Source organism: Aquarana catesbeiana, linkage group LG12 (assembly GCF_042186555.1).
Source record: "Aquarana catesbeiana isolate 2022-GZ linkage group LG12, ASM4218655v1, whole genome shotgun sequence".
Classification (NCBI taxonomy): domain Eukaryota; kingdom Metazoa; phylum Chordata; class Amphibia; order Anura; family Ranidae; genus Aquarana; species Aquarana catesbeiana.
In genome coordinates, this window is record NC_133335.1 from 228,603,491 (window position 1) to 228,631,459 (window position 27,969).

Sequence of the window (27,969 nt, forward strand, 5' to 3'; positions counted from 1 at the left end):
GTACCACAGAACCTTGGTTGAGAAAGACTACACTAGATGCTCCCCACATTGCCTTAGACCAACAGTTATGGACAAGAACTTACCTGTAACTAAAATCTTCATGAGGAACAGAAATGTATGGCACTCTTCTTTAGTTATAGTAGCCTCCTCTTCAGGAAAATATCCAAGCCACCTTAGGTCAAATTTGTGTCGATGGCTAACACAGTACAACCCTCTGCTACCATAATAATGGCCAGAGAACAGGGTTCCCTCACATTAATGGTTCATGAAAAAATGTCCCCTTACATTGGTGGTCAGTGAAGAAGGGTCACTTTACATTGGTGTTAGAAGAAACACTTCTCTCTCCATAATACACACCGTGTTTGGAAGTCACATGACACATCACCGCAAAAACACCCCCATGCCAAGAGTGAGGTTTGGAGGTGGGAACATCATTGTGGGGGGCGGGGCCTTTTTTCAGCATACGGCACTGGCAAACTTCATATCATTGAAGGAAGGATGAATGGTGATAAAAATCTGCTGCCATCTACCAGGAGGATGAAGATGAAACGAGGGCGGACATTTCAGCAAGACAATGATCCCAAAACACAAAGCCAAGGAAACTCTCCATTGGTTTCAAAGAAAGAAAATAAAGCTTCTAGAATGGCCCAGCCAATCACCTGACTTGAGGCCAATAGAAAATCTATGGGAAGAACTAAAGATCAGAGTTCATAGAAGAGGCCCACAGAACCCGCAAGACTTGAAGACGGTGTAGAAGAATGAGCCAAAATCACACCTGAGCAAGGCATGCGACTAGTTTCTCCATACAGGAGGCGTCTTGAAGCTGTCATTACCAACAAAGGATTTTGTAACAAGTATTAAATACATTTCATTTACCGTGTTCAATACTTTTTCCCCTGTGTCATTTAATTTAATTACACAGAACTTAATTTCTGAACGTATTTCTTTTGGTGTCTTTGTATGTATGGATTGGATGGGTTGTTACCGACATGTGGTGAAATTTTATGTCAATAGCACCTTTACCGTTATATTTACCGAGCAAAATGATGATGTGTTCAATACATATTTTGCCCGCTGTATATATATTTTATTGTGCATTTGGCTGAAGGTTAAATGGGTAACATTGATGTAAAATCCAGATCAGCAAAATGGTCAGCTCATCCATACACTCTGCCTGTGTGGACGAGTCTTGCTGGTTAACAATGTATGACATCAGAAAGCAGGTCCAGCCGGTACTGCTGACATTATTGACACAAAAGAGCCCGCCTGTATGGGGATAAAGACTGTGATGTACGGTCAATGGAGCCTGTCCTTGCCAATACAATGTAATGAATGAGTCCCATAGAAAGTGACCTTATGAACCAGTCCCTGCTGCAGAACCGGTTATATGCAAACAACTCAAATATTTGCCACAAATGCATTTACATTGTCTATCCCTGCCGACAGCCGGCTACCCCATTTATTTATTTTATGATCTGCAGTACAAACTACAATTACCTCTAAAATGTTCCTGGCCCCATTTATGATGAGTGAGGGTCCGGGGTACGCTCCACAGATTGACAAACTGACTTATGTGTGTGGGGCCGGGATATCCCCCACAGACTGACCTATGTGAGCAGGCCTGGGGTATCCCCCACAGACTGACCTATGTGTACGGGGCCTGGGTACACTCCACAGACTGACCTATGTGTGTGGGGTGGGGTCTCCCCCCCATAAACTGACCTATGTGTGTGGGGTGGGGTTATCCCCCACAGACTGACCTATGTGTGTGGGGTGGGGTATCCCCCATAAACTGATCTATGTGTGTGGGTCGGGGGGTATCCCCCACAGACTGACCTATGTGAGCAGGCCTGGGGTATCCCCCACAGACTGACCTATGTGTACGGGGCCTGGGTACACTCCACAGACTGACCTATGTGTGTGGGGTGGGGTCTCCCCCCCATAAACTGACCTATGTGTGTGGGGTGGGGTTATCCCCCACAGACTGACCTATGTGTGTGGGGTGGGGTATCCCCCATAAACTGATCTATGTGTGTGGGTCGGGGGGTATCCCCCACAGACTGACCTATGTGTACGGGGCCGGGGTACGCTCCACAGACTGACCTATGTGTGTGGGGTGGGGTATCCCCCCCCATAAACTGACCTATGTGTGTGGGGTGGGGTATCCCCCCCATAAACTGACCTATGTGTGTGGGGTATCCCCCCCCATAAACTGACCTATGTGTGTGGGGTGGGGTATCCCCCCCCATAAACTGATCTATGTGTGTGGGTCAGGGGGTATCCCCCACAGACTGACCTATGTGTATGGGGCCGGGGTACGCTCCACAGACTGACCTATGTGCATGGGGTATCCCCCACAGACTGACCTATGTGAGCAGGGCCGGGGTATCCCCCACAGACTGACTTATGTGTGCAGGGCTGGGGTATCCCACACAGACTGACCTATGTGTACGGGGACGGGGTATCCCCCACACTGACCTATGTGTGCAGGGCCGGTGTATCCCCTACAGGCTGACCTATGTGTGTGAGGCAGAGGTATCCCCCTCAGACTGACCTATGTGGGCGTGGCCGGGGTATTCCCCACAGACTAACGCCTTAAGAGTTCCATTCACTGGACCTAAGGGGTAATAATCCTCGCCCAACCAAATGCTTTGGACCAGTGCATAAAGCAAGGTCCATAAAGACATGGATGAGCGAGTTTGGGGTGGAGGAACTTGACTGGCCTGGACAGAGTCCTGACCTCAACCCAATAGAACACCTTTGGGATAAATTAGAGTGGAGACTGCGAGCCAGGCCTTCTCACCCAACATCAGTGCCTGACCTCACAAATGCGCTTCTGGAAGAATGGTCAAACATTCCCATAGACACACTCCTAAACCTTGTGGACAGTCTTCCCAGAAGAGTTGAAGCTGATAAAGGTTGCAAGGGGTGGGCCAACTCAATATTGAACCCTACAGACTAAGACTGGGATGCCATTAAAGTTCATGTGCATGAAAAAGCAGGCATCCCAATACTTTTGGTAATATAGTCTGTCTATCTATCTATCCTGTTGAGGAAGAAGGAGGACCTGCAGCTGTATTTGCAGAGCTCGGTGGGTATTTAAACTCCTAAATCTCGGCTGCCTCTTTAAAATAACAAAATCCAGGGAGCCTCCATTGTGTTTGTTCAGCCTAAATCCACACAAGGATGACAATAACAATGCAAATGGCAGCGCGGGTTCCAGATGGGTCTGTCTTAAGCAGGATGTTCAATTAAGTTTAACGAACAAACCCGAAGTCCCCACTTTGCATTTCAGGCTATTCAGAGCCGGAGGCCTCGCTGATGGATGTTGAACTCTCCATATAATTCCTTCCCCATCAAGGTGACTTTCCAATCCAAACACCAGCTAAAGAGGACGAGGCGCCGCGCAGCTATCATGGGTTCATGGTTGGGTCACCAGGACGCTTGTTTTCCCTCTCACACAATCATTGGGGCAAATAGGCTTCCAGAGGAAAAGGGGGAATTTTTATTTACTTTATAAGTCAGTGGAACCCTTGAAATTATTTTCTGTTTTTTGGGGAATTGCCTCTTACATTGGTGCCCAGTGGGAGGAATGCTCCTTACATTGGTGATCAGTGAGAAGAATGTTCCTTACATTGGTGCTCAGTGGGAAGAATGTTCCTTACATTGGTGATCAGTGAGAAGAATGTTCCTTACATTGGTGATCAGTGGGAAGAATGTTCCTTACATTGGTCCTCAGTGGGAAGAATGTTCCTTACATTGATGGTCAGTGAGAAGAATGTCCCTTATATTGGTTGGTGGTCAGTAGGAAGAATGTCCCTTATGTTGGTGATCAGTGGGAAGAAAGCTCCTTACATTGGTGATCAGTGGGAAGAATATCCCTTACATTGGTGGTCAGTAGGAAGAATGTTCCTTAGATTGGTGGTCAGTGGGAAGAATGTCCCTTACATTGGTGGTCAGTGGGAAGAATGTCCCTTATGTTGGTGATCAGTGGGAAGAATGCTCCTTACATTGGTGGTCAGTGGGAAGAATGTCCCTTATGTTGGTGATCAGTGGGAAGAATGCTCCTTACATTGGTGATCAGTGGGAAGAATGTTCCTTACATTGGTGATCAGTGAGAAGAATGTCCCTTACATTGGAGGTCAGTAGGAAGAATGTTCCTTAGATTGGTGATCAGTGGGAAGCATGCCCTCTTTACAGGGTTGACCAGATTGTCACTCTTACAGACAACTAAAATGTTTGGTGCCATGCAGCTGGCTCTGCCAAATGATGGTGGCCCCAGGACTATGGAGACACCATCTAGTGGGAAGTCAATCAGCCACAGCACAAGGTATCCCTATCAACCTCTAGAAGAATCCTGGTTGAGATAGGCTGCCTTAGAGCAATGTCCAGAAAAATATTGGCTCAAGTCCCAGTACAGAACTTGCCTGATGCCCACAGTAGGACACATGACGTAGAACGGATTCCATTTGCAGATATTCCAGCAAGTCAGGAAAATGCTCCTCCCATGCAGGAGGAGGATATGCAGGAGGAGGATATGCACGTCCGAGGCCTGGAGGAATTCTTTCTCACTCTGTACAACTCTCCAAGCAATGTTCACAATCTGAGGCATTTCTCGTTTAGAAAGGACATCCTCCAGCTCTATGTCCCCACCACATACAGTTCATGTGTAAAGCTTTAGGGCCAACATGGATGGAAGCTGATTTATTAATGTTTCTTTCTTTCCACCTAAAACCAGTATTTCTTGTTTGGGTTGATCCCTTCAGTTTTAATTTTCCGCCAATCTTCTGAGTTTCAGAGATACCACTGGTGCAATGCTTTGTCTTCACCACCCCCCACAAGGCCATAATGGAAACTCTACCGCGCCTGAATACTCAATTATTTATCCATTCTACATTATGGAGTATCCATCGGGGAACATGACAACATCCTTTGACATTGTAATGGGTGTGATAGTTGAAACTTTAAATTCTGGCATCCTATTGTTAACGTATGACGTGTCCCAAAAAGTAGAACTCCAGCCATCTTTTTTTATTTCTTTATTTTTAATAGAGTGGGGAAGGTTTGGGAACCTGTACTGGGTTCTTAGTATCTGTGTCCCCATTTGAGAGATGCTCCAGGGGCCACATATAAAAACCTGACAATGGATTTCACCCAGCTTCCCTCCATCAATGACCAGGAAAAAAAAGGTTTTTGATGGTATTCCACCTTAACCTATCTTTACCTGACCAGCTGACCCCCGAGATAGGCAAATACTGTATAAATACGACATGTGTCTTCTTGTTGAATCTTCTTCCAGACCTGTGCAGTAATCCAGTGTGAGACTTCCTGTAAAAAAGACCACTCACTGCTGCTCTCTCTCCTTGTGCAGGGGGACTGGCCTAGTCCCCGCCCCCTCCTGAAGTTTTCTGTAGTGGGTGGAACCTGATGGGCCCCACCCACAGCTCTGCTATCACTCCTTGTGCAGGGGGATTGGCCTAGTCCCCACCCCCTCCTGTAGTTTTCTGCAGGGGGTGGAACCAGATAGGCCTCTTCCACAGCTCTGCTCTCTTCTTTTGCTGACCTTCTCCCCCCCCTGTAGTTTTCTGCATGGGTGGAACATGATGGGCCCCTCCCACAGCTCTGCTCTCTCCTTGTACAGGGGGACTGGTCTTGTCTCTGCCCCTCCTGTAGTTTAGTGGTGGGTGGAGCCTGATGGGTCCCTCCCACAGCTCTGCTCTCTCCTTGTGTATGGGGGGACTGGTCTATTCTCCGCCCCTCATATATTTTTCTGCAGTGGGTGGAGCCTGAGGACCCCCTCCCACTGTTCTGCTCTTTCTCCTTGTGCAGGTGGATTGGTCTTGTCTCCACCCCCCTCCTGTAGTTTTCTGTGATAGGTGGAGCCTGCTGGGCCACTCCCACAGCTCTGCTCTCTCTCCTTGTGCATGGGGGATGCATACCTCCCAACATTTTGAGATGGGAATGGAGGACACCTACTAGCAAACTTATGTAGGTATAGGACACGCCCCCTGCCACACCCCCTTAAAGGAGAATTAACAAAAAAAAAAAAAGGTTAATTAAATCCACACGGGTTTTTTTTACCACTACTATTCCTTCATATTGGCTTTTAACATTTACAAATGCAGCAATTTAGAATCTGGATGAAAGGTTTAGTCCTGCGAAACACTTTTTGAAAGATAAAAAGTAAATTTTATATACAAACTATATGGATCAGACCAAAATGAGGGGCAAATGAGGGGGAAAGATGGACATTGCTCCAAATCAGGGACATTCCCTCGAAATCAGGGACAGTTGGGAGCTATGGGGATGGTCTTGTCTCCACCCCCTCCTGAAGTTTCCTGCTAGGCCCCTCCCACAGCTCTGCTCTCTGCACAGGCTATGTACAGCTCAGTGATGATGTCACTGCTACTTTTACAAGGTAATATCTGTATTTATTTTCAGCTTTAAAGCTCCAACGTGTAAATGAAAGCACAGATGAAGGAATTTAGTCTGTGGCGGTCCCATGACTATGAAATTCTCTGACATAATCGATGATATAAATGCTATTACAGTGCCTGACATCTGTACAGAGTGACCCGCCCCCCGGTCAACCCTCATTTCTGCAGAATGCTTCCTTTTTATTCGGCCTTGAAGCGTCCGGGGATAAGGTCATCCTTCTGACTCGCAAACAATCCGAGGAGCGCGCAGCCATCACTGGAGACTTTTTGTGCGTGTTAAATTTCCGAGATCCGGGGCTGAAACGGAGCCTTTGTTCCCAGCCAGGGGCTCCACGACGGGCTGTAAAATCCCCACATCTGGGTGGACATGAACGTTTCATTGTTGGAGCCCTTTCTTCACAGACGGCTCTTCATTCATCACATGATGGGGGGGGGGGCAGCCAGGAATAAAACTACGCTCTGATTGGCTCGGTACAACCCATAGATACAATGTAATAAAAGAGAGTTACATGCTGATTGACATTTCTAAGTTAATTTCCTATATGTAGCCATTGGGTGGTTTATTGGAATCTCGGGCAAACTGGAGGAGCCCAATGCATAAAGCGTGCAAATATGAGGTTTAGTTGTGCGACCAAACAAGAGGCGCGATCTAAGCGACTTCAGCGACATGGCGGCATTTCAGAAATTGCTGACCTTCCTAGGGTTTGCAGAGAATAATGGGGACTAAAAAAAATCTGAATGGTGGTTCTAGAACGGTCAGGAGAGAAGGACCAAACTAGTTTAAGCTGAGCTGACCAAATCCTCGATCCAGCCTCCCCTTGGAGGAGATTTACTAACACTGGAGCGTGCAAAATCTAGTGCAGCTGTTCATGGTAGCCAATCAGCTTCTAACTTCAGCTTCTTGGATTCAATGAAGCTTTGACAATAAAACCTGGAAGCTGATTGGTTTCCATGCAGAACTGCACCAGATTTTGCACTCTCCAATTTTAGTAAATCTCCTCCCTTCAGGCTTGCACAGTTGTGCCGGCTCTTCTCCTGGAATGGAATGGCTTCCTCTGATCTCACTGCACACTGTGAGCTTCTCACCATGTGCATTACTAAGTCAATAGAGCCCATATCCTTTCCTGGCTGGGAGATGTCCAGCATCCGCCCAGCCTGGCCCGCTCCTTTCACTAATTGGATTTCAGTTCTTTCAATCATGGAGGCTCAGCATTACATGTGGGTGTTACCTATGCAAATACAGCCTGCCAAGGAACACACACCCATCAAGGCATTGTGATATTTGCATAACTCCTCCCACTGCTTCTTTAGGACTGAGGGCTCATAGAAACAGAACTGAGGCAGAGTGCTGATGTTTTCAGAAAGCTATGTACTGCCCCCTTCTAGCCCCTCCTAACAGCCATAATCCGCCTGCATTGCATAGAAAAGTACAGAGTCCCAATGAAGACATCACTATGTCTACAAAAAGGTGTGTAATGAAACTGGAGAATGGAAATTTAATTTGCATGTTGATGATAGGAGGCAAAATATAAGCAGATTGAACTTCAGCAAAATTTCAAACCTGGACAATCGATCTCATGCCCTGAAGAACAGCCACTCTGGATTGCCTGCAGGTGCCACAGGCACAAGAGGGTTGCTTGTATCCTCGCAAAATGCCAGATTGTAAACCAGTCAAACTTATGGTTGGCCATGGATGGTCAGCTATCTCTTGGAGAATGCCGTATTAGGAAATATCTGTCTGTTCTTGAGTGTGGTGGAGCTTGGGGCATTTTATTCATCTTGCACAACAAGAGGAGCCAATGCCCACATTGTTTCCCAATAACTTCCCCGTTCTCATCAATGAAGAAGAAGGATGGACCCCACAGGCATTTTCCAAAAATTGTGAAAATATTTGTGTGTACGAACGAGTGCTTCCACCATCACAACACCTTTCTTGTGTTGGCCCAATTGGTTGACTGAGGGGGACATCAGGGGCTGATGGATCAGGCTGTCAGAGTTGACATCAGGAGCTAGGGAATCAGGCTGTCAGAGTGGACATCAGGGGCTGGTGAATCAGGCTTTCAGTGGACATCAGGGGTTGGTGGAGCAGGCTTTTGGGGGACAATAGGGGCTGCTGGATCAGGCTGTCGGGGGACATCAGTTGCTGGTGGATCAGGCTGTCAGTGGACACCATGGGCTGGTGGATCAGGCTTTCAGAGTAGACATTGGGGGCTGGTGGATCAGGCTTTCAGAGTGGACATCAGGGGCTGGTGGTTTGGGCTTTCAGAGTGGACATCAGGAGCTGGTGGATCAGGCTGTCAGTGTGGACATCAGGAGCTAGGGAATTAGGCTGTCAGAGTGGAATCAAGCTTTCAGTGGACACCATGGGCTGGTGGATCAGGCTTTCAGAGTAGACATCGGGGGCTCTTGGATCAGGCTTTTGGAGTGGACATCAGGGGCTGGTGGATCAGGCTGTCAGAGTGGACATCAGGAGCTAGGGGATCAGCCTGTCAGAGTAGACATTAGGGGCTGGTGAATCAGGCTTTCAGTGGACATCAGGGGCTGGTGGTTTAGGCTTTCAGAGTGGACACCATGGGCTGGTGGATCAGGCTTTCAGAGTAGACATCGGGGGCTGGTGGATCAAGCGCGCCGCGGCGAAAAACGGGCGTGGTTTACGCTTAAATGGGCGTGGCTCAAGAGGGTGTGGTTAGAGTCTGAGATGAATGAGGGATGGAGAGGGAAAGGGGGAGAGGGAAAGGGGGAGAGGGAAAGGGGGAGAGGGGGAGAGGGAAAGGGGGAGAGGGAAAGGGGGAGAGGGAAAGGGGGAGAGGGAGAGAGGGAAAGGGGGAGAGGGGGAGAGGGAAAGGGGGAGAGGGAAAGGGGGAGAGGGAAAGGGGGAGAGGGAGAGAGGGAAAGGGGGAGAGGGGGAGAGGGAAAGGGGGAGAGGGAAAGGGGGAGAGGGAAAGGGGGAGAGGGGGAGAGGGAGAGGGAAAGGGGGAGAGGGGGAGAGGGAAATGACGGGACAGCAGCCCCAGATCCTACACAATAAAAATATGTGTATTCTAGAAAGTTTAACAATCAGCAGATAAAGATACTCCAAACACCTGGTGTTAGCACTTCAATCATCCCGGCACCATGATTGTTATTGTGTCAGGTTGATTGAAGTGCAGTATTTCTATTATTACATTGTAATATAAAATTAAATCATTCAACTCACCATAATGCAGAATCAGTGGGAGCCCTGAGCGTGTCACTAGCCACGTCGCCTGCCCCCGGCAGAGTCCGTCCTCACATCAGGTGTCCCCGGCAGAGCCCCCCCTCACATCAGGTGTCCCCGGCAGAGCCCCCCCCTCACATCAGGTGTCCCTGGCGGAGCCCCCCCTCACATCAGGTGTCCCTGGCGGAGCTCCCCCTCACATCAGGTGTCCCTGGCGGAGATCCCCCTCACATCAGGTGTCCCTGGCGGAGCCCCCCCTCACATCAGCTGTCCCTGGCGGAGCCCCCCTCACATCAGGTGTCCCTGGCGGAGCCCCCCTCACATCAGGTGTCCCTGGCGGAGCCCCCCCTCACATCAGGTGTCCCTGGCGGAGCCCCCCCTCACATCAGGTGTTCCTGGCGGAGCCCCCCCTCACATCAGGTGTTCCTGGCGGAGCCCCCCCTCACATCAGGTGTCCCTGGCGGAGCCCCCCCTCACATCAGGTGTCCCTGGCGGAGCCCCCCCTCACATCAGGTGTCCCTGGCGGAGCCCCCCTCACATCAAGAGTCCCCCAGTGGAGCCCCCCCCTCACATCAGGTGTCCCCGGCAGAGCCCCCCCTCACATCAGGAGTCCCCAGCAGAGCCCCCCTCACATCAGGAGTCCCCCAGTGGAGCCCCCCTCACATCAGGTGTCCCCGGCAGAGCCCCCCCTCACATCAGGAGTCCCCGGCAGAGCCCCCCTCACATCAGGAGTCCCCCAGTGGAGCCCCCCCTCACATCAGGTGTCCCCCAGTGGAGCCCCCCCTCACATCAGGTGTCCCCCAGTGGAGCCCCCCCTCACATCAGGTGTCCCCCAGTGGAGCCCCCCTCACATCAGGTGTCCCCCAGTGGAGCCCCCCCTACAAATTCCCACAGCGGCGTGCGCCCCCCCTCCCCTACCTCAGAGTCCGCCGGTCTTTTCGAATTCCGCATGGATGGCAAAACCCCCGCCCCTTTCCCTGGCAGCGGGGCGGGGGTAGGCGGAGTGAGGCGGGGCGGAGCGGGGCGGAGGGTGGGCGGAGTGAGGCGGGGCGGAGCGGAGGGTGGGCGGAGTGAGGCGGGGCGGAGGGTGGGCGGCGTCGGAGGAGCTCCGTCTAGCCCCCCCCCCAGCCGTCTTTAAGCTTCTTCAAGATGGCGGCCGGCGGAGACAATGTCTCCACCGGCCGCAGACCTCTAGCGGCGGCGGCGGGCGGCGGCGGCAAAAATCAAAAACCGGATTTTTCGGGACATTTACCGGGACACAAAAAATTCGTGAATGGAGTGTAAGTCCCGGGAATGTCCCGGGAAATCCGGGACAGTTGGCAACTATGCTATATGCAGCCACTTGTGCCCATCATATGCAGTCACTTGTGCCCATCATATGCAGCCACTTGTGCCCCATCAAATGCAGCCACTGGGTCCCCCGCCCGCTGTCTGCCAGACACTTACCTCATCTTGGTGGCGGGTCAAGCAGTGGGTGACGGCAGCGAGCTGTGTGGGATGAGCAGCGGGTCCTCCATGCTTCCCTGCATCTCTTCTTTCATTCCGCTAGGCATCTAATAGGATCGTCTCTGTCTTCAGCCAATCAGGGTATTAGACCCGCGCTTCCTAAATGGCGGAGAGGCGGTTCAGTGTCAAAAAAGGAAAATATTCATTTGCTTTTCTAACACACCTGGGTGGCCTCCGAGCGCAATGCTCTGCGCCACGAGTCCACCTTTTCTGAAGCCTATTAGAGCCTATGGCTCTAATCAGGTACTTCAAAAAACCACCCCTGCCGCTGTAATTCAGGTGCCTGGTGTCCAAAAAGGGGCCTGACGCCTGAATAGGGGTGGCAGCGGCGGCCATGAATATCCATTAGTCATATAGGGGGTGGCGTGACAGAGGGGGCAGCGCCCATGCACCCTTAATGGACGCACCACCACTGTGCATCAGGCTTTCAGGGTGGACATCAAGGGCTGGTAGTTTAGGCTTTCACAGTGGACTTCAGGGCCTGGTGGATCAGGCTTTCAGAGTGGGCACCAGGGGCTGGTGGAGCAGGCTGTTGGGGGATATCAGGGGCTGGTGAATCAGGCTTTTAGAGTGAACATCAGGGGCTGGTGGTTTAGGCTTTCAGAGTGGACATCAGGGGCTGGTGGATCAGGCTGCCTGAGTGGACATCAGGGGCTGGTGGATCAGGCTTTCAGAGTGGACATCATGGGCTAGTGGATCAGGCTGTAGGGGGATATAAGGGGCTGGTGGATCAGACTGTCAGTGGACATTAGGGGCTAATGAATCAGGCTTTCAGAGTGGGCAACAGGGGCTGGTAGAGCAGGCTGTTGGGGAATATCAGGGGCTGGTGGATTAGGCTGTTGGGAGACATCAGGAGCTGGTAGATCAGGCTGTCTTCGGAGATTAGGGGCTGGTGGATCAGGCTGTCAATGGACATCAGGGGCTGGTAGATCAGGCTTTCTGAGTGGACATCAGGGGCTGCTGGATCAGGCTTTCTGAGTGGACATTAGGGGCTGCTGGATCACGCTTTCTCAGTGGACATCAGGGGCTGGTGGATCAGGCTTTTAGAATTGACATCAGAGGCTGGAGGATCAAGCTTTCAGAGTGGGCACCAGGGGCTGGTGGAGCAGGCCTTTGGGGGATATCAGGGGCTGGTGGATCAGGCTTTCAGAGTGGACATCAGGGGCTGGGAGATCAGGCTTTCTGAGTGTACATCAGGGGCTGGTGGATCAGGCTTTCAGAGTGGACATCAGGGGCTGGGAGATCAGGCTTTCAGAGTGGACACCAGGGGCTGGTGGATCAGGCTTTCAGAGTGGGCACCAGTGGCTGGTGGATCAGGCTTTCAGAGTGGACATCAGGGGCTGGTGGTTCAGGCTTTTAGAGTTGACATCAGGGGCTGGTGGATCAGGTTGTCAGTGTGGACATCAGGGGCTGGTGGAGCAGGCCTTTGGGGGATATCAGGGGCTGGGAGATCAGGCTTTCTGAGTGTACATCAGGGGCTGGTGGATCAGGCTTTCAGAGTGGACATCAGGGGCTGATGGATCAGGCTTTCAGAGTGGACACCAGGGGCTGGTGGATCAGGCTTTCAGAGTGGGCACCAGTGGCTGGTGGATCAGGCTTTCAGAGTGGACATCAGGGGCTGGTGGTTCAGGCTTTTAGAGTTGACATCAGGGGCTGGTGGATCAGGTTGTCAGTGTGGACATCAGGGGCTGGTGGAGCAGGCCTTTGGGGGATATCAGGGGCTGGGAGATCAGGCTTTCTGAGTGGACATCAGGGGCTGGTGGATCAGGCTTTCAGAGTGGACATCAGGGGCTGGTGGATCAGGCTTTCAGAGTGGACATCAGGGGCTGGTGGTTCAGGCTTTTAGAGTTGACATCAGGGGCTGGTGGATCAGGTTGTCAGTGTGGACATCAGGGGCTGGTGGAGCAGGCCTTTGGGGGATATCAGGGGCTGGGAGATCAGGCTTTCTGAGTGGACATCAGGGGCTGGTGGATCAGGCTTTCAGAGTGGGCACCAGTGGCTGGTGGATCAGGCTTTCAGAGTGGACATCAGGGGCTGGTGGTTCAGGCTTTTAGAGTTGACATCAGGGGCTGGTGGATCAGGTTGTCAGTGTGGACATCAGGGGCTGGTGGAGCAGGCCTTTGGGGGATATCAGGGGCTGGGAGATCAGGCTTTCTGAGTGGACATCAGGGGCTGGTGGATCAGGCTTTCAGAGTGGACATCAGGGGCTGGTGGATCAGGCTTTCAGAGTGGACACCAGGGGCTGGTGGATCAGGCTTTCAGAGTGGGCACCAGTGGCTGGTGGATCAGGCTTTCAGAGTGGACATCAGGGGCTGGTGGTTCAGGCTTTTAGAGTTGACATCAGGGGCTGGTGGATCAGGCTTTCAGTGTGGGCACCAGGGGCTGGTGGAGCCGGCTATTGGGGCATATCAGGGGCTGGTGGATCAGGCTTTCAGAGTAGACATCAGGGGCTGGTGGTTTAGGCTTTCAGAGTGAACATCAGGGGCTGGTGGATAAGGCTTTCTGAGTGGACATCAGGGGCTCGTGGATCAGGCTTTCAGAGTGGACATCAGGGGCTGGTAGATCAGGCTTTCTGAGTGGACATCAGGGGCTGGTGGATCACGCTTTCTGAGTTGACATCAGGGGCTGGGGGATCAGGCTTTCTGAGTGGACATCAGGGGCTGGTGGAAAAAAAAGAAAAACAGTAAATATAATATACCTTCACATCTATTTACTAAGGCTGGCAACATCAGGATTATAAATAGCTGATGGTGATTTAGAGAGCTTAGTTCTGCTATAAAAAAAATAGAACTGCAGGCTTAGAGAATGTAAGTGTTATTCATAAGAAAAGCACAGGCACACGGAATGGCTGTAATAAATAAATAATAATAATAATAATACATATAATAAATAATAGTAATAAATAATAATTTAATATATAATATAATACAATAATAAATGAATAAAACCATAAATAATAACAATAATAATATTAATAATATAATAATTAATAATAAAAATAATTTACTATATAATAATAAAATCTAATATAATAATAAATATATCAATAATTAATAATAATTATAATAAATAATAATAACAATAATAATAATAATAATTATTATTATTAATAATAATGATAATATTAAATAATGGGGGGGGCACCAACAGTACCTGGCTACATAATTAAAACAAAGGGATTACATAGACAGGCAACATTCAATGACACCGCTCAGATTTTTTGTAATTATCATTCTTGGTGACAAAAGACATACACTCCCAGTGATTCACTTGTGATCAGTTGGGATTCACAGCTTTGTGTACCAGGTCCTACGCAGACATCGTCACCTGTGACATCATCATCTGTGACATCATCAGGAGACCGGCTGTCTTGCTCCGGTTCTTGCACCTGTCCCTCTGACGATGTGCATACACCGCAAGTCAGTGCTGGGAAAGGGACAGCGGCATCCCCCCAACAATGACACGCCATGGTATGTGCAAAGTAGGATATCCATGGCCTCCTGGGATAGGAAACGAAATGTCACTCTTGCCTAGGCAAGAACCCAGGAAGTAGGGGGAGAAATTCCCTTGAAAAAGGTTAAACAAAATCTAAAAAGTGATTTTATGAGAGGAGGAGGAAGAGCGGTTGGCATGATGGGAAGTGAATAATAAAAAAAAATAAATGATGAAAAAGGGGACACAACTCCAATTTTTTGTAATTATTGTTTTTGGCAACAAACATCACCAGGGGTCAGTGCTGGGAAAGGACAGCGGCATCCCCCCCAATGAGACACCATGGTATGTGCAAAGTCCGGTATCCATGGTCTCCTGGGGTGGGAAACAAAATATGATTCTTGCCTAGGCAAGAACCCAGGAAGTAGGAGGAGACATTTCTTTGAAAAAGGTTAAAAAAAATTAAAAAGTGATTTTAAGAGAGAAGGAGGAAAAGGGGTTGGATGATGGAGAGTGAATAATAAAAAAAAAATAAACAATAAAGATAAAAAAGGGAATAAGGCAGGCAACATCAGATAAAAGAGCTCAGATTTGTAAAATATTTTTTAATTATTATTTTATTGGCCTGGAATGTCTCTTTATATTTTATTGGCCTGGAATGTCTTTTTAACTCCTCTGATGTTTCTTGAATAACTGGCAGCTCCCGCCGATGCCTTCTTTTTTGTTTTTTTATATTCCATAAGCTTCATCATTATAATTAAATAAAACAATAAATAATTATAATAATAATAATAAATAAATAAATAAATAATGGTGGGACACCAACAGTACCTGGCCACATAATTAAAAAAAAAAAAGAATTTATAGACAGGCCACATCTAATGACACAACTCCAATTTTTTGTAATTATTGTTTATTGGCAACAAAAATACACCACAGGTCAGTGCTGGGAAGGGACAGCGGCATCTCCCCCCCCAATGAGACACCATGGTATGCACAAAGTAGGGTATCCATGATGGTCTTCTGGGGTGGGAAACTAAATATGAGGCAAGAACCCAGGAAGTAGGGGGGAGAAATTTCTTTGAAAAAAGGTTTAAAAAAAATTAAAAAGTGATTTTAAGAGAAAAAGAGGAAAAGAGTTTTTTGCATGATGGAGAGTGAATAATAAAAAAAAATAAACAATAAAAATAAAAAAGGAAATTATGCAACATCAGATAAAACATCTCCAATTTTTTAAATATTTTTAAATTATTATTTTATTGGCCTGGAATGTGTCTTTAACTCCTTTGATGTTCCTCAAATGACTAGCAGCTCCCGCTGACGCCTTTTTTTTTTTTTTTTTTAAATATTCCGTAAGCTCCATCATTATGATTAAATAAAACAATAAATAATTATAATAATAATAAATAAATAATGGTGGGACACCAACAGTACCTGGCCACATAATAAAAAAAAAAAGAATTTATAGACAGGCAACATCTAATGACATGGTATGCACAAAGTAGGGTATCCATGGTCTCCTGGGGTGGGAAAACGAAATATGATTCTTGCCTAGGCAAGAACCCAGGAAGTAGGGGGAGAAATTTCTCTGAAAAAAGGTTAAAAAAAAATTAAAAAGTGATTTTATGAGAAAAGGAGGAAAGGGGTTTGGCATGATGGAGAGTGAATAATAAAAAAAAAAATAAAAATAAAAAAGGAAATTATGCAACATCAGATAAAACAGCTCCAATTTTAAAAATATTTTTAAATTATTATTTTATTGGCTTGGAATGTGTCTTTTACTCCTTTGATGTTCCTCAAATAACTGGCAGCTCCCGCTGACGCCTTTGTTTTTTTTTTTTTTTTTTTTATACCATAAGCTCCATCATTATAATGAAATAAAACAATAAATAATTATAATAATAATAAATAAATATATAATGGTGGGACACCAACAGTACCCGGCCACATAATTAAAAAAAAAAAGAATTTATAGACGGGCAACATCTAATGACACAACTCCAATTTTTTATAATTATTGTTTATTGGCAACAAAAATACACCACGGGTCAGTGCTGGGAAGGGACAGCGGCATCTCCCCCCCCCCCCCCAATGAGACACCATGGTATGCACAAAGTAGGGTATCCATGGTCTCCTGGGTGGGAAAACGAAATATGATTCTTGCCTAGGCAAGAACCCAGGAAGTAGGGGGAAAAATATCTTTGAAAAAAGGTTAAAAAGGAATTAAAAAGTGATTTTAAGAGAGAAGGAGGAAAAGGGTTTGGCATGATGGAGCGTGAATAATAAAAAAATTAATAAACAATAAAAATAAAAAAGGGGAATTATACGGTAGGCAACGTCAGATAAAACAGCTCCAATTTTTAAAATATTTTTTAACTATTATTTTATTGGCCTGGAATGTCTCTTTAACTCCTCTGATGCTCTTCGAAAAAAAAAAAACTGGCAGCTCCTGCAGACGCCTTCTTTTTTTTTTTTTTTTTTTTTTTTTTTAATATTCCGTAAGCTCTATCATTGGCTATGCACGTTTTTTTTTTTGTTTTTTTTTTTTACTGCTACCTTGTCAGCAATGTGCAAAACAGCATCAGCACACAGCTAAGCACTTCAACGCCGCCAGAGCGTACAATCCATATGGCCTCTTTGAAAATGTAATTGGATAATATAGAGCGGCACGCCGTTTGCGCCGCCTCGTAGCTGTTGTTTACAGCAACCCGTACACAATGCAAGATGAGAAACGATGAAACGCCAAACACGGGCAACGGCAATCTGATGTGAACTCGGCACATAATAAGACAGGGAGTCTTGTAATCTGGATATGTCTTATTGTTAAGGCAGCCCTTTTTTTTTTTTTTTTTTTTTTTGGCTTGCAAATTTTTTTTTTTTTTTTTGTGCTCTTCAAGGACTAATGGGGCTGTTCCACCTTAATAGGAGGCGTGCCCTAAAGCTCTATTACAGAAGCTGGCAGGCTGACAAGAGCTGTTGCTCCAGTGCCCTTTCCCTCCCTCCCCGGTGCTCACACTCCCTCTCCAGTGCTTCCCTCCTCCCAGAGTAGACTCTAGCCAGCTGCACAGTACAGGCAGCTCTGTAACCAACAGCAGCAGCCAAGGCAAGTGTGGCTCCTCCACCAAAGAGGTCTTCCAACAAAAAAAAAAAAAAGAAAAAAAAAAAAAAAAAAAGATTAGGGGGTCAAGAATCGGAGCCCACATCCGAGGGGGCGCTACGGGAGGGCCAACGACGGGAAGGCCCCCCGCAGGACCGTTCTACACCAGGATGCATCGTCCGCATCGCACGAAGATCTTCGAACCCAACACCACCAGAGCGCCAGGAGGCCAACTGGGTTTTTTCTCCAAGCGGTTGCCCATCGCTTTTTCCATCGACGTGCGCTGGGGGGGTGGTGGGGGGGGGTGGGGGGTGGGGAGAGCATGAGGTTTTTTTTTTTTTGGCCACATAAGGAAGGAGCCCAGGGCTGCACCGAATCTGGTGGGTTTCCATGGGATTTAGGGGAGGGGACACAGCAAAGACCAATTTGCAAGAACAATAAGACCTTCCTCAGCCTGGTGGAGGGGAAAAAAGGGAGGAGGTGGGGGGATGGGGTGGAGGATTATCTCGCCCACCCCCCACCCCCCCTTCCCCCCCCCCACCACCACCACCAGCACCACCACCACCATCAACTTTCTGCATTATCCATTGAAAAGAGACCTCATTGAGATGGATTCCTGGGGTTGCATATTTGGGGGGGGGGGGCTCATCAATGGATTATGAATTGCGCCGATCCACTTTGCTCCACCCGTCTTTTAAAAACGACCTACAAAAGCGCAGGTCGCCCATGCAGGTAGGTGCAGCACCCTGATAATGTTGGCAGGAATGACACAGGAGAGAAGGCGTTGAATTAACCCGCCATGTGCTGGATTTCAATTCCCTGTGTCAATAAATCACTTCTATTGTCTACTATGTAAATTATTTGGCAGCTCTTCAAAGAAGTCTAACCACCCCCTTTTAAATTTCTTGGCATTATTTTTGCTCCCTAATTTCAATTTTATCTTTTTTTTTTGTTTTGTTTTTCAGATTTTTTCCTCCACATGATTATATAGATCTGTTTTGCAGAATACTTTTATTTATGTGGCATAATTCAATTTTTACACATTTTTTTTAACAATTCCTTTTATTTATTTTCAAAGCATTTTAGTGTTTCTCGCTTATTTCATTTTATTTTATTTTTTTCAGATTTTTTTCCCCCACCGGATTATATACTGTAGGTCTATTTTGCAGGATTTATTTATTTTTTGCTTGGTATAATTTAAATTTTACATTTAAAAAATTCCTTTTTCTTTTCCAAAGCATTTTAGTGTTTCTCGCTTTCATATTTTATTTTATTTTTTTTTCTGTTTTTCAGATATTTTCCCCCCACAAGATTATATAGATCTATTTTGCAGATTTTCTTTTTTTTATGTTTGGTATAATTTCATTTTTACACATTTTTTTTTTCAAAGCATTTTAGTGTTTCTCGCTTTCAGATTTTATTTTATTCAGTTTTTTAGGTTTTTTTCCCCCACATAACTATATAGATCTATTTTGCAGAATAAATTTTTTTATGTTTGGTGTCATTTCATTTTTACAATTTTTTTTAACAATTCTTTTTATTTTTTCCAAAGCATTTTAGTGTTTCTTGCTTTCAGATTTTATTTTATTCAGTTTTTTAGGTATTTCTCCCCCACATGATTATATAGATCTATTTTGCAGAATTAATTTTTTTATGTTTGGTATCATTTCATTTTTACAAATTTTTCTAACAATTCTTTTTATGTTTTCCAAAGCATTTTAGTGTTTCTCGCTTTCAGATTTTATTTTTTGTGTTTTTCAGATTTTTCCCCCCCACTTGATTATATAGATCTAATTTGCAGATTTTTATGTTTGGTATCATTTCATTTTTACCAATTCCTTTTTTTTTTTCCAAAGCTTTTTAGTGTTTTCCCGGCTTTCATCTTTTAATTTATTCTGTTTTTTTAGATTTTTTTCCCCCACATGATTATATATATCTATTTTACAGAATTTATTTTTTATGTTCGGTATCATGTAATTTTTACAATTTTTTTTTTAACAATACTTTTTTTCCCCAAAGCATTTTAGTGTTTCTTGCTTTCATATTTTATTTTATGTTATTTTTTTCAGTTTTTCAGATCCCCCCCCCCAGACACACACACACACACGCCAGGCTTTTTAGGCCTATTTTGCCTAATTAATTTTTTATGTTTGGTATCATTTAAATTTTACATTTTTTCTTAAAAATTCCTTTCCACCCCCCCCCCCCCCCAAAGCATTTTAATGTTTCTCGCTTTCATTATTTCATTTTTTTTTTGTGTTTGCTTTTTATATGTTGTGCATTTTCTTTTTTTATGTATTTTTTTAAACAATAAATAAGCATGTGTTAGCAAATGTTTCATGCCCTTCTGCCTAATATATCAAGGCGTTCTTAACGCTTATTATTACGCCAGGATTTTTGTGTTTAATGCATTTAACAGAAATATGTTTGGGGGGGGAAAAACCCCTAATTAGCTACTATTTTTTATATATATATATATATATATATATATATATATATATATATATATATATATATATATATATATATATATAAAATTGCAAACAATGACGTCTACTTATTTTGGTTTTACTGTTTTTATTTTGTATAAGTGCATTGAGGGAAAACTGTGGGAACTAAAAAAAAAAAAAAAAGTAGGCCTGACTCTTTAAAAATTATTTTTGTACCTAAAGCTTATATTGAACTATAAACAACAGCCGGTCGTCAGGGACAGCAAGCTGGCAAGCCTGCAGAATTAATAGAAGGCCTTCAAAAAAGTGGCATTCTCACTGCAATTTTGGAATTTTGGCTTTACGGCAACCCATGGGGGCAACTGGAGTCCAAAATATTTTCCATTCAAATTTTTTTTTTTAATTTTTTTTTTTTTTGGCAGAATCTGATTTTGTTTAACTGGCTGTCAGAATTCTCTTACTTTCCCATACATAACCGAGCCGTATAATTTATATGGAAAACTCCACTGTGATCCAAGGATTCGAAAAGTTATGTAAGGCGGGGTCAAACCCAAATCACCACTGATTGTTTAATAAAATATTCTCACAGCTGTCCCCAGTTATCCCTTTAATTAAATTGATTGAACTAGAGGGGCATTACCTTTTTAGCACTGACATGTTGCATATTTGATCACTTTGTGTATTGAAGAAACAAAGACAACACAAACCTTTAGGTGTTATTTGTCTTTTTTTTTTTTTTTTTTAGTGCACCAAGGCCTAAAGAAAAAAAATGCTGGCAAAAATATGCAAAAAATCCAATAATGAAAAAGGGAGGGGATTTTTTTTTCCAAAGAGCTTCCGAGCATTAGAAAAATTAACCTCTTACATTCTGGAACGAAATAGTGGCTGATTAACTACACAACAGCTTTAAAAAAATAAAAAGATTATTATTTTTAAACATTTTACAGCACTATTACAATTTTCAAATTTTTTTTCTTGTTTGATAGTAAATTAATGTAAGAAAAAAAAATGCCAAAAATAGGTGATATATAATATGTGTTTGAAAAAGGAAAGAAACAGGATTCCCCAAAAAAATAAATAAAAAAATATTAAAATAAAAAATATAAAAAGCTTAAACAGTTTACCAAATCAAAATTTTACAATAAATTTTATATAAATTTTAAATACATTTTACAATAAAGGATTTCAGATCTCTAACTTTCACAGTCTTTTTTTTTTTTTTTAGTCCCCTCATCACAATGTTATTGATTATCAGTTGGTAATACAAAACAAACACTATTTTGTAATTGCGGGATTTGTAATTCTAAAAAGAAAATTTACATTTAAATCTGTTTTGTTGCCATGTAACCAAAAACATTTAGACTGCTTGGTATAGCCATGTGCATCTACTGGAGATATTATATTGTATGCCATTAATGCAACTGTAGCTTTGGCTTTTAAATAAAAAAAAAAAAATAGCATTTTCATCAAAGTATTCTGTAACTTTATTTTGATGCTAGTAGATACATTTAAATAATTCAGTGAAACCGGAGAATATTTTATTTAATTATTTATTCCCAGATGCAGACAGAAATGTTTAATAAACAGAAGGACAATTAACTTTCTGGACTCCTTCTTTCCCTGGTCCACAGAAAAGTCCTAGGTTTGCAATCAAATGTAGATGTGCATGCAATTTATCTTCCGGTGCAAATTTTATGTTGGCATTAAAAAAAATACTTTTCCATAGTTTATTTCTTTCTGTAGCCTTAAAAACCCACGCTTATTACAGAGAATACTATGCTTTTTTTAAATATATTTTTTTTTAAATGCATGCATTATTCTCTTTCTATAGCACTATACGTAACAAGAGTCCACTACGAAGTAAATAAAATATAAATAATAAAATAATAATAAAATGTAAAAAACCCACGCTTATTACAGATATTACTATGATTTTTTAAAATATTTTTTTTTTTAAATGCATGTATTATTCTCTTTCTATAACAATGAACTTAACTAGATTCCACTATGAAGTAAATAAAATATGAATAATAAAATAACAATAATACAATGTAAAAAACCCACGCTTATTACAGATATTACTATGATTTTTTTTTAAATTATCTTTTTTTTTTATTCATGTATTATTCTCTTTCTATAGCACTGAACTTAGCAAGATTCCACTATGAAGTAAATAAAATATAAATACATATATAATAAAATAACAATAATACAATTTAAAAAAACTACGCTTATTACAAATATTACTATGATTTTTTTTTAAATAACATTTTTAAAATGCATTTATTATTCGTTAACTTAATTTAACAAGGTCCATTTTCTTTGTTTAACTGGTATATGGATTGTTTTTTTTTTTAATTAATTAGGTTTGCTGTACTGTAAAAAAAAAAAAAAATATTGTTTTTACAGCAAATATATAAAGAAAAATCAATACACTTTTGTTTGAATATAAAGCAATGTATAATTTTTATAATAATTAATGTAATTTAAATATAATTCATATATTGTTTTTTTTTTATTAAAAAAAATTTAAATACATGTGTATTTTTTTTTCAAGTATGTTAATAAAAAATACATTTTTATAAAATGTAAAAAAGTGTTATTGCCAAATGACTGCACCTTTCTAATGTACCAAAATAAATAGAGATATATAAATAAAAAAGACATGACTAGTGCTGTATTCGACTACACGTAGTCAAAGCCTTTGTTCACCAAAGACAGCTACTAGACTATTGTAAAGATTGATTACTATTATTAATAAAAATAATTGTCTGCGTTGCAACTTTCATGCTGCCTGGACTGCCTAGAAATCTATGTATCCTCCTGTTAGGTATTCTGTTTCTTAAAACTTCTTTATATTCTCAACAGAAGTGAATTGGCGGAGTGTCAGAAAAAATATAAAAAAAAAAAAAAAAATAAAAAAAATAAAAAAAAAAGCCTTAGGAAAGATTACACTAGTATATAAAAATATACTTTTTTTTTTTTTTCTATCCCAGAAACTTGTGATTTGGCTGAAGTTAGATCTGCCCCAGATTTATGGATTCCCTTATTCCCAGCCCTGCGCTCCTTTAGATTCTGGGCTTATTTATAGATGTCATGGATATTTAAAGTTATTTTTTTAACATATCATTCCCACCCAGTTTAATGCATAGAGCCCTTTGATGCATGCAAAAAAAAAAAAAAAGACAGCCTGTTCGCAATGGAGATAGGCTCACAGTAAAGCCACACATACACCTTTATTTTTTTTTTGCACCTTTTTGGAACATTTTAATCTAAAATAATGTTAATGAAGTCTATGCTAAGATATACCTGTTGATTCCTATTTTTTTTTTTTTTTTTTGCGTTTCTAAAAACTGAATTCTTGTTAACTCAGATACAATAAAATTAATTTGTGAGTAAAAAAAAAAAAATTAAAATTGGCGTGTGGTATTTAAAAAAAAAAAAAAAAAAAATGTGATCTGACATCTGTGTTTGTGTGCACATGCCATCTGTAATAAATGTATGAAAAAAAAATATATATATTTAAAAAAAAAAACACTTTTTGTTGATTTGCATGTATTCATCAGTGTCAGTAGGTAGTGTTATTTTAAGCAACGGTGGTTATTTTGCATATATAGTTAGTTAGGTTGAAAAAAGACACAAGTTCATCTAGTTCAAAAAAAAAAAAAAAAACATACTGGTTTTGATGTCAGAAACAGATATTTAAAAGGAAGCAATTATTTACATTTTTAATAATAATAACAATAATAATAAAAAAAATGAAGACAGTTCAAAACAGTTTATTTTTTATTTTTTAATTAATTTATAAAAATAAATAAATAAATAAATAGCATTTTCTTTTTTTATGACACCTGAGGTTATTTATGAACTGTTGGTGCATTTGCAAACACATTTGCAGAAATTCTAGCACTCTTTAGATACTTGTGTATCCAATATCACCGGTTACTGACAAGACATGAAATAAATTATAATATATAAGAAAAAAAAAAAAGATGCATACACAGGCATTATAACACATCTTATAACAGAGCTCAACAAAGCCTTGGCCGTTGGACAAAGTTGGATTTGCTTCAAAGTAGATGCGATGTGTCAGCAGCACACATTGGACCTTCCATCTTCCCAATCTCTGCATTGTCAGTTAAATTAGACACAAGTGTGGTATCGCTTTTCAAAAAAAGTTCCAAAGTCCAGGAGGATAACCGAGTGAATAATTGACTGTTCTCTGTGAAAGTAATGGGTCCTGCCCAGGATCACCAAACTTTTTTTTGTCCTACAGATATTCTCTGAAGAACAATGTGATGGCAACAGCAATGCATGTGGAAGGCAGAAACAAGGTTTTTAAAAATAATTATGGTTATTTCTAAGGGTAGATGTAAAAAAAAATGTCAGGATATCCTATAAAAAAAATTCCGTACATCCCAGGCGATCGATTCCCTAAATAAACCTACGTGTACTAGTATAAGATGGATGACTAGATGGACTGACCAATGGACAGATGGACGGACAGAAGATGTGATATAGATATGGTAGGCAGATGATACGATGGATAAAGTTTTTTTTTTTTTTTGTTTAATTTTTCCCTTTAATTACCTTTTTACAAAAGGAAAACTTAGCAGCTGTCATGTTACAACTGCCATAGAAATACAAAAATACTATAGGAGTGGAAGCATGTTGACCTAGATCAATGTGAGATGGTTCGTTTTTTTTTTTTTCTCATCAAATTTATTTATAACACATTTAAAATATTTAATAAATAATTACCAAAAAAACCCCCATAAATTAAGGTAATTGCAATAAAACATCCAGACAACTGGTATCATAATATACATGCATATATACATACATTTTTATATACATCTAAATAGGCAGACTTAAATAAAAGAATAATAAAAAAAAAAAAATAGGTAGACTCAATTTAAAGCCTTTTTTTTTTTCATTATTCTCTTTATTCCAAAAAAAAAAAAATGCGCAGATTTAATTTAAAGCTTTTTTTTTCATTATTCTCTTTATTCCAAAAAAAAAAAAATGGGCAGACTCAATTTAAAGCTTTTTTTTTTTTCATTATTCTCTTTAATTTCCTTTTTCAAAAGGAAAACGTAACAGTTGCCATGTTATAACTGCCATAGAAATGGTACAAAAATACTATAGGAGTGGAAGCATGTTGACCTAGATCAATGTGAGACGGTTAGATTTTTTTTTTTTTTTTCATCAAATTTATTTATAACACATTTAAAATATTTAACAAATAATGAATAATTACCAAAAATTCAAAAAATCTAGGTCGCTGCAGTACCATATCCAGACAACTGGCATGCATGCATACATACATTTTACATAAAAAAACATAGGCAGACTCATTTTAAAGTTTTTTTTTTTTTTTTTTCATTTTTCCCTTTCATTTTCTTTTACAAAAAGAAAAAACTTAACTGCTGTCATGCTACAACTGCCATAGCAACAGTACAATAGGAGTGGAAGCATGTTAACCTAGATCAATGTGAGATGGTTCCATTTTTTATTTTTTTTTTAATTTATTTTCTCATTAAATTTATTTATAAAAAATGTAATATATTTAATAAATAATGAATATTTACCAAAAAAAATAATGCATAAATCAAAGTAATTGCAGTTTTATATAAGATAATATACATGCATACATTTATATGAGGGGTCTTCCGCGCTTTTTTTATATTTAATACAGTTCAAAAAAAGTGCGGAAACTTTTTGAAGAAGCCTCGTATATACAATTAAAGAGGCAGACTCAAAGTTGTTTTTTTTTTTTGCACATTAATTCCAAAATTACAACATTGCCAGCTTATCTCAGATAGCGAGGACAACCTTTAATTCTCTTTAAAACAAACATTTTTTTTTTTTGTGTGTTGAAACAATTTATTTTATTTCAACTTCAAAGTTTACATAAAAAAACACCTGTGCAGATATTATTGTTGCAGTTAACAAGCGCAGGCCCAGCCTTCTGCTTTTATTTGTCCAGAACACACTGAGAGGAGCACTCAGGAACTGCTTGCTTCCTGGAATCATTTAAATTAGACGTACAACTGTTTAAATCAGAGGTGAAGAGTGGGCGGGGCCGTTCGGCGGTTCTGCTTGCGGCACGCTGAGGCTTGCAGTTCCCTCGCTGCTGTGCTTGCACCTGGTCTACTGGTCGCAGCTAGTTCTGTTTTTATTTTTTTTTTATTTTTGTATTTGTAAAAAAAAAAAAATAATAATAAAAAAAAAAAGCTTTTCATCCAGATCTGAGGAAAATTTTAATTTAATATTTGTGGATTATGCTTGTCCTGTACAGATGAGCGGAGAGCAGCCGGGGCTTGCCGGCGAGGCGCGTTATTGGACCTATTGAGTTATTATCTAATAACACCGTGCAAAGTGGCAGGCAACAATGTAACCTGTAGCAGCCAATTGAAAATCTTTATCTGTTAAGAGAAAAAGGCTGACCTGATTGGTTGCTATGGGTTACGTCTCTCAAGTCTATTTGCTCGTGATCAAAATTGATTTATATAGCGCCATCAGTGGTGATGTAGTGTTAAAAAGAAGAGGTGAGTCATGCAGCTGCACAATGGAACAAGCAAATAAAAATAACCTAGTAAAATATATACACCAAAATCAATATATATTTGAAGGGAGAGGCTTATACAAGCAAACTTATTGAACCATTATCCTCAGTTACTCAAGAAACATTTTTTTTTTAATATTTTTTTTTAAATATTTAACAAATTTTTTTTTTTTAACTTTTCGACTTAAAATGTTTCAAATGATCTTAAGACTTTCCCACGCCGACCCTTGAAAATGCATATTATCTTTAGTTCATGCAATTGCTGTCATGTCCCCCCCATACCTTCATTTATTTATTTTTTTCCAGCAGAAATATTCGGATTGTTTTGGCCTTCAAATATTTTGGAATTTTTTTTTTTCTGGACCTCCGACAATGAAATCCCTGGGTGTAATTTCCCTTATTATGACTAATTTCCAGACACTTTATCTGTGTGTTTGATCTTTCATAAACATGGATGACCAAGACTTTTGAAAAGCCTGCCCCAAACCCAATATCCGCTTCATGTCCTCCAATGCTGTGGCCTTGATATTTTTTTTTTTTTTTTGCATGATAGCAAACTGAAAAAGTTTCCATTTAAATTTTTTTTTTTTTTTGCATCACTAATTATCCAGATAATTTTTTCTCTTTTTTTTTTTAAAGTAAAAACACCGCTAGCATACTACTTTTTTGCATGATAGCAAACTGAAAAAGTTTCCATTAAAATGTTTTTTTGCATCACTAATTATCCAGATTAAAAAGAAAAAATTATCTGGATAATTAGTGAAACAAAAAAAAATTTCAATGGAAACTTTTTCAGTTTGCTATCATGCAAAAAAAGTAGTATGCTAGTGGTGTATTTACTTTAAAAAAAAAAAAAAATTAAAAATGACCTGGATAATTATTGATGCAAAAAAAAATGTAACTGGAAACTTTTTCAGTTTACTATCATGCAAAAAAGTAGTATGCTAGCAGTGTTTTTACTTACAAAAAAAAAAAAAATTAAGTAAAAACACCGCTAGCATACTACTTTTTTGCATGATAGTAAACTGAAAAAGTTTCAATTTAATTTTTTTTTTGCATCACTAATTAACCAGATCATTTTTTTTTTCTTTTTTTTTTTTTAAAGTACAAACACCGCTAGCATACTACTTTTGTGCATGATAGCAAACTGAAAAAGTTTCCATTTACATTTTTTTTTTTGCTTCACTAATTATCCAGATCTTTTTTTTTTTTTAAGTAAAAACACCGCTAGCATACTACTTTTTTGCATGATAGCAAACTGAAAAAGTTTCCATTTAATTTTT

General features: G+C 41.3%; 1 long non-coding RNA gene across 1 annotated transcript in view; it reads left to right on the forward strand.

Annotated features, from left to right (window-relative positions):
• The first annotated feature begins 17,988 nt into the window (after positions 1 to 17,988).
• LOC141113639 (uncharacterized) overlaps positions 17,989 to 27,969 on the forward strand; it is a 13,439-nt gene continuing 3,458 nt past the window's right edge. The window contains exon 1 of the long non-coding RNA XR_012236795.1: positions 17,989 to 24,452. This is a non-coding gene — a long non-coding RNA (uncharacterized lncRNA). The remainder of the gene's footprint in view (positions 24,453 to 27,969) is intronic.